Below are 12,065 nucleotides of genomic sequence, written 5' to 3'. Positions count from 1 at the left end.
AAATCAAAAGTAGTAGAGGAGAAACATAAAAATAAAACTCATTAGGTTAAAAGAGAAAACACAAAAGAAACACAAATAAAGCCACAACAAAAACAAAACTATAATATTGTCCATTCATGAATGGAATTGAAAGGGGCTGGCTATATTGAAGAAGAAGGCAAAGGTGATGGGGTGAAGTTTGGAGAGTAAGAAGGGTTACTTTTGAGGAAGCAATACATTTATTGATTCATTGTGTTCAACTTGAGAAAGTAAGTATATTACTGGGCCCTATTTTCTTTTGGAGCACCTTATAGAGAATAGTAGCCATGGACATAAAAACAAATACATGAGAAGCAAACAACAAGATTTTGGAAGGCAAATTAAAGCACGAAAAGCAACAATGAAAAGCAATCCTAAATTGCGGTAAATTATTTTATATAGAGATTTAAGCCATTGTTACAAGTTTGGGCAAATAAATAAGTAATTTATTAATGTAATTAATAGGGCTAAAGTAAAGACAAGTGATTCTATTTCTTTATGAGTGCCTTTAGCCAAGAAAGACCTACCTGTAAGAGGTTATTTTTGTGATAGATCTAAATATATCTTTACCTACTGTTGTAGGTGAGAACAAGAAGTGTTTAAGTGCCTATTATAGAAGACATCTCACATGGTTTACCAAAGAAAGATAGCTAAAGTGGTTCTAGGTTGTTATATGCATATCTAGCTATTTTGGCTAGAGTATTCTATATTATTTCCAAGTTTTTCTTTGTACTTACCATTTTAATTTATTTGGTTGAAAGAGTGGTGTTGAGCTATGTTTACCACGTTTATCGCAGCGCCCCGAAACAACAAAAGAGTAAAAGGCGCACCATTAAATGGGGAAGCGCTCCCGAATCCTTGTAAAAGAGCGCCAAGCTCGCTCTTATGCAAATTGTATGCATTAGTTGGGACTAGGATAAATTAGAATGGTGGGAAATGGGAAAAAGGGCCTAGGCTACGGGCGGCCATATAAAAAAGGGAAAAAGGGGATGACCGCCCAAAAGGGATTTAGGGTTTTGTATATAAAGTTCAAAAAGTGAATGGAAGATCATTCTTTTGGTGTGTGGCAAAAGGAGTCTTCTTCTTCCTCTCTTCTTCTCTCCTTCTTGCTTGTGTGTGCTCTTCAAAGGGGGAGTGTGAGAGTGTGAGGGAGCGAGTGTGTGGGAGTGAGGGATCAAGAGGGTGAAGCTCTTCACCATCTCCTCTTCTCTTCTTCTCTTCTCTTCTGCGCATGGCTATGGAGGATGGAGCTTGGAGATGGAGGAGGCTTGAGGATGCTTGAGCTAGCATCAAGAATCATGGAGCTACCGGAGTGTGCGAGAGAGGAGGGTACTCGATCAAGCATCAAGGTAAGTTCACTACACTCGTAGGATCGACGGCGCGTCGGCTAGGTGAGAGATAGCCATTAGAGCAACGCTTGAAACAATAAGCGGTCCGTGGGTTTTGGCGGTTGAGCGAAAGCTCCCACATTTTGGTTCCTTTGCCGGGACCATGGATTCAAGCTTGAGCACTTACCCGCCTCATATCAAGCGTCGAAGTAGGGGATTCATCCCCGAAACGGAGCTTGAGATAGGTAGGGAGTTTGGGTGTTTTTTATCTTCAAAACAAGTAAGTACTTTGGGATATTTTGGTTGTTTGATGATTGGAAAGCATGGAGAACCTATTTCAGTTTTTTGCCTTTGATTTTTGTTGCATTTAGTGTAGGTTAGAATTAGGAAATTGAACCAGGTTTACTGTTTTAAAACAGGGAAAAACAGGGCAAAAATCGTGCAAAATGGGTAAAATGCTCGCTAGTGATGCCTAAGATCGGCAAATGAGTGATTGGGGGCATCACGCCACACTTGGGAAGGGGTATAAGAGCCAGGAGGCCAAGGGAGAGCTTATTTGTGCCATTTCAGTGAGAGAGAGAGAGAGAGAGAGAGAGAGAGAGAGAGAGAGAGAGAGAGAGAGAGAGAGAGAGAGAGAGAGAGAGAGCTCCAGCCCGCATCGATTCAATCACATCACCGATGCACTTACCGGCCCGTTCAGATATATGAATCTCTCCCTCTACTCCCCTAGATAGGATCTGGAAGTGCATGGCCATGGTGCTGACCTACATTTGGTAAATCGATTAAAATCGTATTCGCGCGGGTTACGCGCGCCGCATTCGGCCCGTCCGAGTGGCCTTTTTTGGGCCGAGTCCCAGAATTGGCCCTCGGCCACTTGTCACTCGGCCCACTCGGCCAAACCCTAGTCAGCCCTCGGACCCCATCCGAGTCAACCCATTCGGCCCGTCCGAATCAAACTTTTTGCCACGTGGCACATTCGGCCTCGGCCCGTCCGAATGACCCGTCCGAGTCTCAAATTCGGCCCTCGGCCACTTTCCACATTCGGCCCGTTCGAATCAAAACTGTCCGAGTCTAACCCTGAAATTCAGCCCTCGGACCTGTGCCTCAGCCCGTCCGAGTGACCTACTCGGACCCTGCAATATTCGGACCAGTTGGTCCGAGTGCAACTTTTTATCAAAATTTTCAAAAATTTGACATGGCCCAGAAAATACGTAGCAGCGCAAACTGTTGAAACCCTTCAGGCGCTCGGAACTTGATTCTGGCACACATAATAGGAAAAATCGTAGTGCGCAGCCGCTTGGTAGCTAGAAGTGGGTGGTTGCAAGGCCCGAGGACTTAGATGCTAGCCGTTGAGCTGTAAAACCTGATTGACCAAAAACGAACAAGGCGACATATGAGAGAACCCTAAACCTTGGCAAAACGGCATGAAAAATCGATCTACAAGCCTATCAGGCCCGAAACAAGCGAGAGTGAGTAAGACGTTGAGGAATTGCTTATGCACTCACATTGAATTTCCGCACTTGAAGTACACTTAAGAAAGCTGAAAGCCTGATTAAGCACAAGTGCACAAGAAACGACACACGCATTGAGTGATCATAAACTGAGGTTTGTGTTCAATAACTAAAGGAACTCACTCAGGTAAACCACTCAAGGAACCCACCAATAGGAGCAAACCCAAGACGTAGACAAACTACCCAAGTGCAGCTTAGGACCAAGCAAGGAGCGCCAACGACGTGGATTTAACAAGTCTACTAAACCTGATTGACAGCTTAGTGGAGCAAGACAACTCGGCAATGGCAGAGGAAAGCTCAGACCGCGGATCTAATGAGGAACTCGATTTAAACATCTTCCCAAATGCTATTTAGCAGTTGGTGAGCAGTTACGACACGCACGCCCGGTATGAGCACCGCGGCAAGACAGTAGACGCAATCATCGCAGATGTAGAAGAGGAGAGAAGGCTAGCCCGCAGAGCATTGCAGAGCATAGTCGAGTACAATAGGGAGCAGCAGGCTAGGAGCCAGAGGCAAAGCATAGAGTTGCATGAGGTGCAACAAGTGCTGAACTTAGCTGGCCGAAACCGAACGAACCATGAGAGAGCACTAGAGGGAGACCTGACGTTGAGCGAGCTTCTCGTGAAGCGACTGCTCGATAATACAACAGCAGAGTAGAGTGCCACCACACTAGCGACGTCGCTGCTCGCACGACTAGGGGCGAACCAAGGCTTAAAGAGCCCGTCCAAAATACCGATCGTTGCCAAGCAACTCAACAAGTACCAACCCCATGATGACCCATACAGCTTTGTTGAGCAGTTTGAGTAAGTCTGCGAAGCCAACGGCCTCAACGACCTAACTCAACGCTCGCAAAAGCGTTCGAGCTTTGCCTAGGCGGCAAGGGTAGGACATGGTACACGAGCCTAGATGCTGTAGAGCGAGCCAATTTCAATGACCTCAAGGATCTCTTTGTCAAGAGATTCACCGAGCTCGGATACTCCGATAACCTGCTAGTACGCTTGATGAACGTCAAGTAGAAAGAGAAGGTGGACATCCATGACTACGTGACCCATGTGAGGAGTCTCTTCAAGAGAATCCCTCTGGGCGAGCGACCGACTGAAAGAGCAGTTTCGACTGTATTCATCAACGGAGTTCGAGACGAGGAGGTATATAAGGCTTTGGCAGGAAATTCAAGCTTGCAGCGAGACGCGATAGCTAGAGTGTTTGAGGAAGCCATCAAGGTCGATGATCAGCTGAAAGAGCGGAGCTCCGGGAGCTCGAATCTAGAGGAGACCAATTCGAGAAGCTCAAAGAGAACGCCAGCCTCTAGTGAGCGATCAATTCCATCACCCCAAGATAAGGGGAAGGCCACCGAGATGGACCTTGGCGGATGTCAAGATGGAATTAGCCAAGTTGCAAGACATGTTGAGACGACCAACGCGCTCGCATGTCCAATGCGTGTACTGTGGCGAAAACCACTTATCGGCCGAGTGTCAAGACCCTAGGTCAAGACCTTGTGCTAACTGCGGTAGGTTTGGCCATGATGTTGTGCATTGTAGATTACCAAGAAGACTTCCGTACTCGCAACCCTACGGCCAGCCTTACCTAGTGAACAGGCCGTAACCATTCTTCGGAAGGGGAGCCCCATCGGCTCTTCCCGCGCCTAACGATATGAAACCAGCGATCCCTAGAATGGACATAAATCCTACATGCATTCCTAGACTGCCTGGTCCTTACGTAACCCACCCACTGAGCGACGCTCCAGTCCACTACGTGGAGGAGCCGAATGATGAAGAGACCTACATATACCCTTACGTCTTGCACGACGATGAGAGCAACACAGTCCTCATGGATTATCGACCCGTGCCAGTGATGGCGTTAGGACAAGGACGAGGTAGGGGCCTAGGAGGGCAGAGCAGGATCGAGTCACCTGTTGGACTTGCAGTCACCCTGGCCATGTCTCATCACGCTGCCCTGAAAGAGAGCAGCAAAGCAGAGACAAGGCTGACCAAAGGTGTGTAGTGTGAGGAATCACCCATCTTTTCGTAGATTGCCCAAAGCGAAAGCCATCCTCTAGCTCAGCCAACTTGCCATCTGTCCCATTGGGGCTGTTTGGTGTCGAAAACCTCAATGGGGAGGCCACACCTATCCCATTGCGGGTCATGACCCGAGCCCAAACGAAGCAGGCCGGCATCTCCCTGCCAGGACCTAGCAATCTTGACGCAACCTCAATAGGGAAGAAAAGCCGCAGGCAGAAAAAGAAGAGATCGGAAGCTAAGGTTGCACTAAAGACCAAGAGTGCTATGATTCTGCCTGTTGGAAAGAAGGTTTCAGACGTAGAGGCAGAGACTTCAGCCCCTAAGACGGCCGAAAAGGGAAGTGCTAAGGTAGGGGAATACCCGCATCCGAAGCGACAGTTAGAGGCTATAGAAAAGGTGAAGGAACGGGTGAAGGAGGCTCAAGAGCACCTCAAAGACGCTGAGCCCATCGTAGAGGACGAGATCGATGACCTCTCCAGCGTAAGCATGCCAATATCACCGCCTCAACCGAAGTCGGCAGAAGCAACCGCGCCACAAGCGGTGCCGCTAAGACCAAGCCTTGACGTGACAGAGCCTCAGATCAGCCGCGCCCATTGGCCCGGACAATCTAGGTTAGGGGAGGGAAGAGTATCCAACGATCTCCTGACCACGCTAGTGACTACCCGTGTAACACTTAGCCTAGGAGATCTTCTTAGGTAGCACCCTACCCTCTGGCAAGATCTTAAGCAGTGGGTCGAAGGATCATGAGAGCAGGTCACAGCAGACCCTCAAGACCCTGATGCGGAAACACAAATACCGAGTTTGACGCTGCACTCTGTGCCTAAATCCTTGCAAGTCAATGCCTTCTGGGAAGGTTTTGAGATGCATGCAGTCTTACCAATCCTAGCCCTAGGCGATGCAACAAGAAAGGGAATCGTAGACACGGGAGCTGGGGTTAGTGTGCTTAGCCACGCAATGCTTCAAACTTGGGGAAACCCGCCGATCAAAACTGCTAGGTTTAATGTCACACTAGCAAATGGTATGAGAGTAAAGCCATTCGGGGTACTTAAGAATTGGCCAGTAAAGATTGCAGGCGTCCAGTTCTCTGTTGACTTTATAGTCATGAAGGGAGTGGACTACGATATCCTATTAGGCCGACCTTGGATGTGCAACACTAGAGTCATCGAGGATTGGGGTAACGGCTTGATCTTCCTTGGCAACAGAACGGATGCCGTAAGGATAGAGATGGATACTTGGAAGACCTCACCAATTGACCTAGATGCCATCTCTGTTATGCTCAAGGGTAACACTCGGGTCAAGGAGTCCTATGGGCCCTTGACCAAGTACATCCCATGCCTAGAGGATGAGCGGGATTGGATGCATGTTCTTGCTACAATCGACCTGCCATTCTCAGACCATAAGGCGTATGAACAAACCATGAAAACAATCGGCACGCCTAGCAATGCACTCTCCGTGCCAATCTGCATGATGGCAGGAACCCTTCCAGGAAAGCCTAAGCCTGTCGACTTCCAAGTCCCAACTAACAAAAATGAACTCCAGGGGATACTGGAATACCTAACGGACAAGCTGGCTAGCAATCCAGCTGCAAACTTCAAACCACTTCAAGATCTCTTAGAGGAATCCAGGTGGCAATGGACCAGGGTGCATGATCTAAACCTCATGTATAACTGGGCCCTAGTTCCTAACCAACGACACGAGACATACCAAACCCTAGGAGACGACGAGCAGTCGGGTGACAAAGATTCTAGCGACGAATACGAAGACTGTTAATCCTTCAATGATGAGAGCGAGGGTGAAGTAGATACCGTAGAATACGACACTGAAGGACAAGAAATTAGCAGATATGAGCAGACTCCAAGCCGCAGAAAAGGCAGACCTTTAGGGTAGAGCGAGGAGTCATGCACATGGAATGTGATCGCGCTTGGTTGGAACACGTAGGAGCCATAGACCTTGAGCAAGCTGGCCTAGGCTAGCCATGAACGACATCAGTACTTAGGACTGAATCACCATCTGAACTGCGGCCACCAGGGGAGACCACCTCTTCTAGTGAAGACAGAGGGTTTGACTCTGAATTGGAAGTTAGTTCGGATAGTGATCCAGAGATCCCTAGGCCGCCCACACGACCAACTATACCAAGGGGGACCTACCTATCCACTTGAGGCGCAGACAATTAAGGCAGGAAAAGGCAACGCAACCCAGGGATACACAAACAGAAGAACAACGAAAGTCACAGGACCTCCCTAAACGCTTCACGAAATTCAAAAAAGGGGATAGGGCAGTAGTTCTGTTAGGAGCCAAACGTCAAGGTCAGACGAGCAAACCAATCGAGGGACCAGCCAAAGTCAAGGAGGTAGACTTAGCCCAGGAAGGGGAAACACCCCGACCAGTATTCATTGTTGATGACTTGACCAATGAAGAAGAAACGAGTCTTGTTGCTCTCTTGCGAGAGTATATAGACATGTTTGCCTGGTCCTTGGAAGAGCTTAAGGGGGTAGACTCGAGTGTTGTGACTCACAATATACCCTTGACGCCAGATGCAACGCCGGCCAAGCAGCGACCATACCCTATGAATCTAAAACACGCTCATGCTGTCAAAGAGGAAATCGACAAGCTGATGAGAGCTGGATTCATTTACGAAATTGAGCACACAGACTGGGTGTCACCCATAGTCATCGTGATGAAAAAGAATGGAAAAATCTAAGTGTGCATCGATTACAAGAAGGTGAACGCTGCTATGAAGAGGGACAACTATCCATTGCCGTACACCGAGCATATGCTTGAGAGGGTGGCAGGCAAGGAAGCCTACAGTTTTTTGGACGGCTTCTCAGGGTACAACCACATGCAAGTGCATCTTGCGGACAGGCACAAGACCGCCTTTGCCACTGATGAGTGGGGCGTCTTTGCATACATAGTCATGCCCTTCGGGTTGACCAACGCCCCTGCCACTTTTCAACGTCTCATGTGCACCATTTTTAAGGACATGCTTCGTAAGGAGTTAGAAGTCTTTGTCGATGACCTTTGTGTCTATTCGACCTGGATCGAACACTTAGGCAAACTCCGCGCAGTATTTGAATGGTGTAGCTTATATAAGCTCTCCTTGAACCCCTTAAAGTGCCAATTTTGGGTAAAGCACGGATGCATCTTAGGGCACGTGGTGTCGAAGAACAGCATTGCCACTGACTTCTCGAAAGTTAGGGTTATTGTTGACCCACCCCCAATTAATTACAAGGGAGTTCAATGCTTCTTAGGCCATACGGGGTACTACCGGTGGTTTGTACTGAACTATGTGTTGATCGCCAGACCATTGTACAAACTGCTGATTGTCTTCGAGTGGACCGAGGCATGCCAATAAGCGTACGAAGAGTTGAAAAAGGCTCTAACAATAGCATCAATTCTACGAGCCCCAGATTGGACCATTACCTTCCACGTGAACATCGACGCTTCTAAGTTTGCCATGGGGGCAATGTTGTGCCAACCTGGCGAACACAACTTGGATTACCCAGTGAGCTTTGCTAGCAGACAACTCACTGAGATGGAAATGAACTACTCGACGACAGAGAAAGAGCGATTAGCCATGGTATTCGCTGTGAAGAAATTCCGGCATTATCTTTTGGCCACACCCTTTACCTTCTTCGTGGACCATCAAGCCCTGCTCTATCTCGTAAACAAACCTTGCGCTACAGGACGCATAGCTCGATGGCTCCTTCTGCTTCTAGAGTTCGATTTCTCCGTGGTAGTACGAAAGGGAAAACAACATTACATGGCTGATCACATGTCGTGCATCCCCATGGGAGAAGCCGCTGGACAAGGCATTGTTGACGAGTTACCCGACGCCCACCTATTCCACCTGTCCAGCGAGATAGATTTATTTAAGGCTGATCTAACGCCATATTGGGCGGATGACATAGTCCAGTGCTTGAGCACGAACTACCTGAGAGTGACCAATAGAAAAAGCCCGACTTAGGCGCTTGATCCTGAAGATCCAACCCTACTAGTTGATTGCAGGCCAACTCTATAGGCTGGGGCAAGACAGATTGCTGCGCAGATGCGTATGTGAGCATGAGATGCACGATGTGCTCTCGGAGGCGCACAACGGCATTGTAAGAGGACACTTTAGTGGAGACACGACAACACGAAAGGTGCTGCAGTCTCAACTATGGTGGCCCACGCTTTTCCGCGATGCCAAGCGATTCGTCAAGCATTGTGACAAGTGCCAAACAGACAAAAGTCCCGATTCTCAAGGATCAAAATGGAGTTGACCCCAATTATCGCCAACCCTTCGAAAAATGGGGAATCGACTTCATAGGACCCATCAGTCCTGCGGCGTAGTACTCACAAGCCAAGTACATCATTGTGGCCACGGATTACCTCATGAAGTGGGCAGAGGCAAGAGCCACACGAAAAAACGACGCTAGGACGACTGCCAAGTTCTTATGGGAGCAAGTGATCTCACGATTCGGCTTCCCCATCGAACTGGTCAGTGATCAGGGCACGCACTTCATCAACGAAGTGATATCGCATCTCCTATCCACCTTTCTCATTATCCATTGAAAATCATCTCCATACTACCCTCAAGCAAACGGTCAGGCAGAATCTACGAATAAGATCCTCATCAATGTCCTGACCAAAGTAGTCTCAGTCTCACGAAGCGATTGGGACAACAAGCTTATGGCAGCTTTGTGGGCTTATCATACAGCTTATAAAACGGCCGTCGGTCAAACCCCGTTCAGGCTGACCTATGGAACATAAGCAATCTTACCCTTAGATTTCTTTGTTCCTAGCCTGAGAATAGCCCTTCAAGAATGATGGGAAGGGAAGGAGGCATGGACGCAACGCCTGGTCGAGCTTGAACGCCTGTCAGAGACTCGTCTCCTAGCCACCCACACACTTATCTGTGAGAAGGCCCGATGCAAACGCTGGTTCGACAAGCAAGTCAAGTAGCGCGAGTTCGAACAGGGTGATTTAGTGCTCCTTTACTCAGTTAAGGGGCATAAGCAAAAAATGAAATTCAGAGGTCTCGGACCCTTCAAGGTTCGTGCAATCAACCGGCAATGTCGAGCTTGAGACACTAGATGGTGAGGGAATAGGCTTCTTCAATGGCGGTCATGTCAAGAAGTACTACCCTCCCACGCATCCTTTACATGAGCCACCATTGTTAGAACCGCCGGTCAAGGTATGAGTAGCCACAATCACAAATCAACGAAGAGGATGAGAAAGCTGTGGACCCCGCTTACCTCCGTATCACGATCACTGCCAAGCAAACATGCACTTTCAACACCTTGATCGACGAGGGAGCAGATTTTAATGTCTTAACCCACAGTCATTGGATCCAACTTGGCAAACCACTACTCCAACCCACAACGGCCAAATTAGACCCATATGGGGCCCATTCATACGCACTTCTGGGCAAGTGCAGAGTCGTCGTTTCTATCGAGTCTGAGACTGTTCCAATGCTTTTTTACGTGTTGCCAAGTGATACAGACGCAGGCACGGAGTCACTGCTGAGGCGAACCTTCAAAAAGAAGACTCACTGCAATGTTGATTATGAGTCGCAGCGCATCCACCTAGCAATAGGTAACGTGCGCATTGTCACAGCTTTCAGCAAGAGCTACGCGACACCATCACCGTCCGCAAAGCCACTGGTAGAAACATCCGCAGACAAGACTAAGGAGGGGGTAGTGCGCGGCCGCTACTCCCCAACTTCCATAAACCGCAACCTGCAACAGCCAAAGCTAAGGCCCAACAGCCTCGCTTTCAATGGGTGCTTAAATAGCCGCAACAACCGCCTAGAAGTCGATGCTCCTATCCTCAGAAGACCCAGAACTCCAAACCTAGGAGGCCAAGATGCAATCACAGGAAGCGCTGCGTGATCAAGCAAAGATGGGTCCCTAAAGCCCTCTTGCATGCGCAAGGCTATTACGAGGGAAATACCTGGCTGTGGATCCCTAAGGCCCCCACGGCCAAAGGCACCATTCATACACCACCCTCAAGCTTGATCAAACTGCGTTCCATAAACCCTCAAAACCACAAGCCGCCGTGCTCTCCTGAACCACAACCATCCGCCTCATCCACGCCTGGACCCAAGGGAGTCCCACAAACCTACCGGCCCAAACTACAGGCTCTGTCAAAAGAGTCATCACCTGTCGAAGTCAACCCACCTCCCCAACTCCAACCCGAATGCACCATCGTCGTGGCTACTCCTAATCCACATAATATCCAATCGGCCCAACCACAAACTGATGAACCCTCCCAACCGCCCATCTTCGTTGTCAAAAGCTCTTGCTCTGTCAAACCTCAACCACGTGTTGGCCTTACATCCTCCTATGAATGAAAATCCTTTCTAATGCTAGCCGCTGACCTCGCTGAGGACACTGAGGATGACGTGGTGGGTTGTATTAAACGACTAGATGACACGTTTGTGTCACTCGCGCTAAGCTACGACCGCTTGGACCTAGGTCTACTAGAAGAACCCTTTGCAACAGAAGTACAAAATATGCCTTGCTCTTGGAAAACCTTTGAATTCGCGTTCACAAAAGCTTCTCGCTCCGCTGCTGAGTTGATTAACAACGAAATCTCCAAGGAGCAAGCCATCAAATAGTGCCTTGTCACGTCATACGATCCAGAACCACTTCTGCATCACTGACCAGGAAATCGCAGAGTTATCACACCTCGCGGACACTGGATCACCTTTTTTGAGGCAGTGGTACACTCTTAGGTTGCAATGAGAAGTTGAAGGATGTCGCATTATGACCAACGCCGAGCAATGCCGCGCCATCAAAACAGTAGAGTATGATCCCACTTACGTCGCGCCCACCTCGTATAGAGTGTTAACCACTCTTCAGGGCTGACCCATGGAACAACACCTCAAAGGACACCCTTACCTCGATCGCTTGTTGACAGAGGAAGAGCTACACATTGCTAGCCATGTCGACTCTGGTGACCTCCTCACCGATGTTCTCACATACATCACGCACGTGGGAATTCGACCCTTTGATTTGGACCACACAGCTCAACTGGAGTACAATCCAAACTTCTATATGTGGCTCCTTCACAAGTAACTCCTACCCCAATATGTCGAAGGCCCTTAACCTTTTGACCCTCAATCCTAGGAAGGATTCTTCTCAAGATGGAAGGGGAGGGGGTAAGGTGAAATGAATCAGGAGTAAGGTGAAATGAATCAGATGAGAAAT

Source organism: Lygodium microphyllum, chromosome 23 (genome assembly GCF_053477565.2).
Source record: "Lygodium microphyllum isolate KBCC chromosome 23, Lygodium_microphyllum_v1.1.10, whole genome shotgun sequence".
NCBI lineage: Eukaryota > Viridiplantae > Streptophyta > Polypodiopsida > Schizaeales > Lygodiaceae > Lygodium > Lygodium microphyllum.
The sequence above is the reverse complement of the archived record's forward strand: the minus strand, read 5'-3'. Positions refer to the sequence as shown.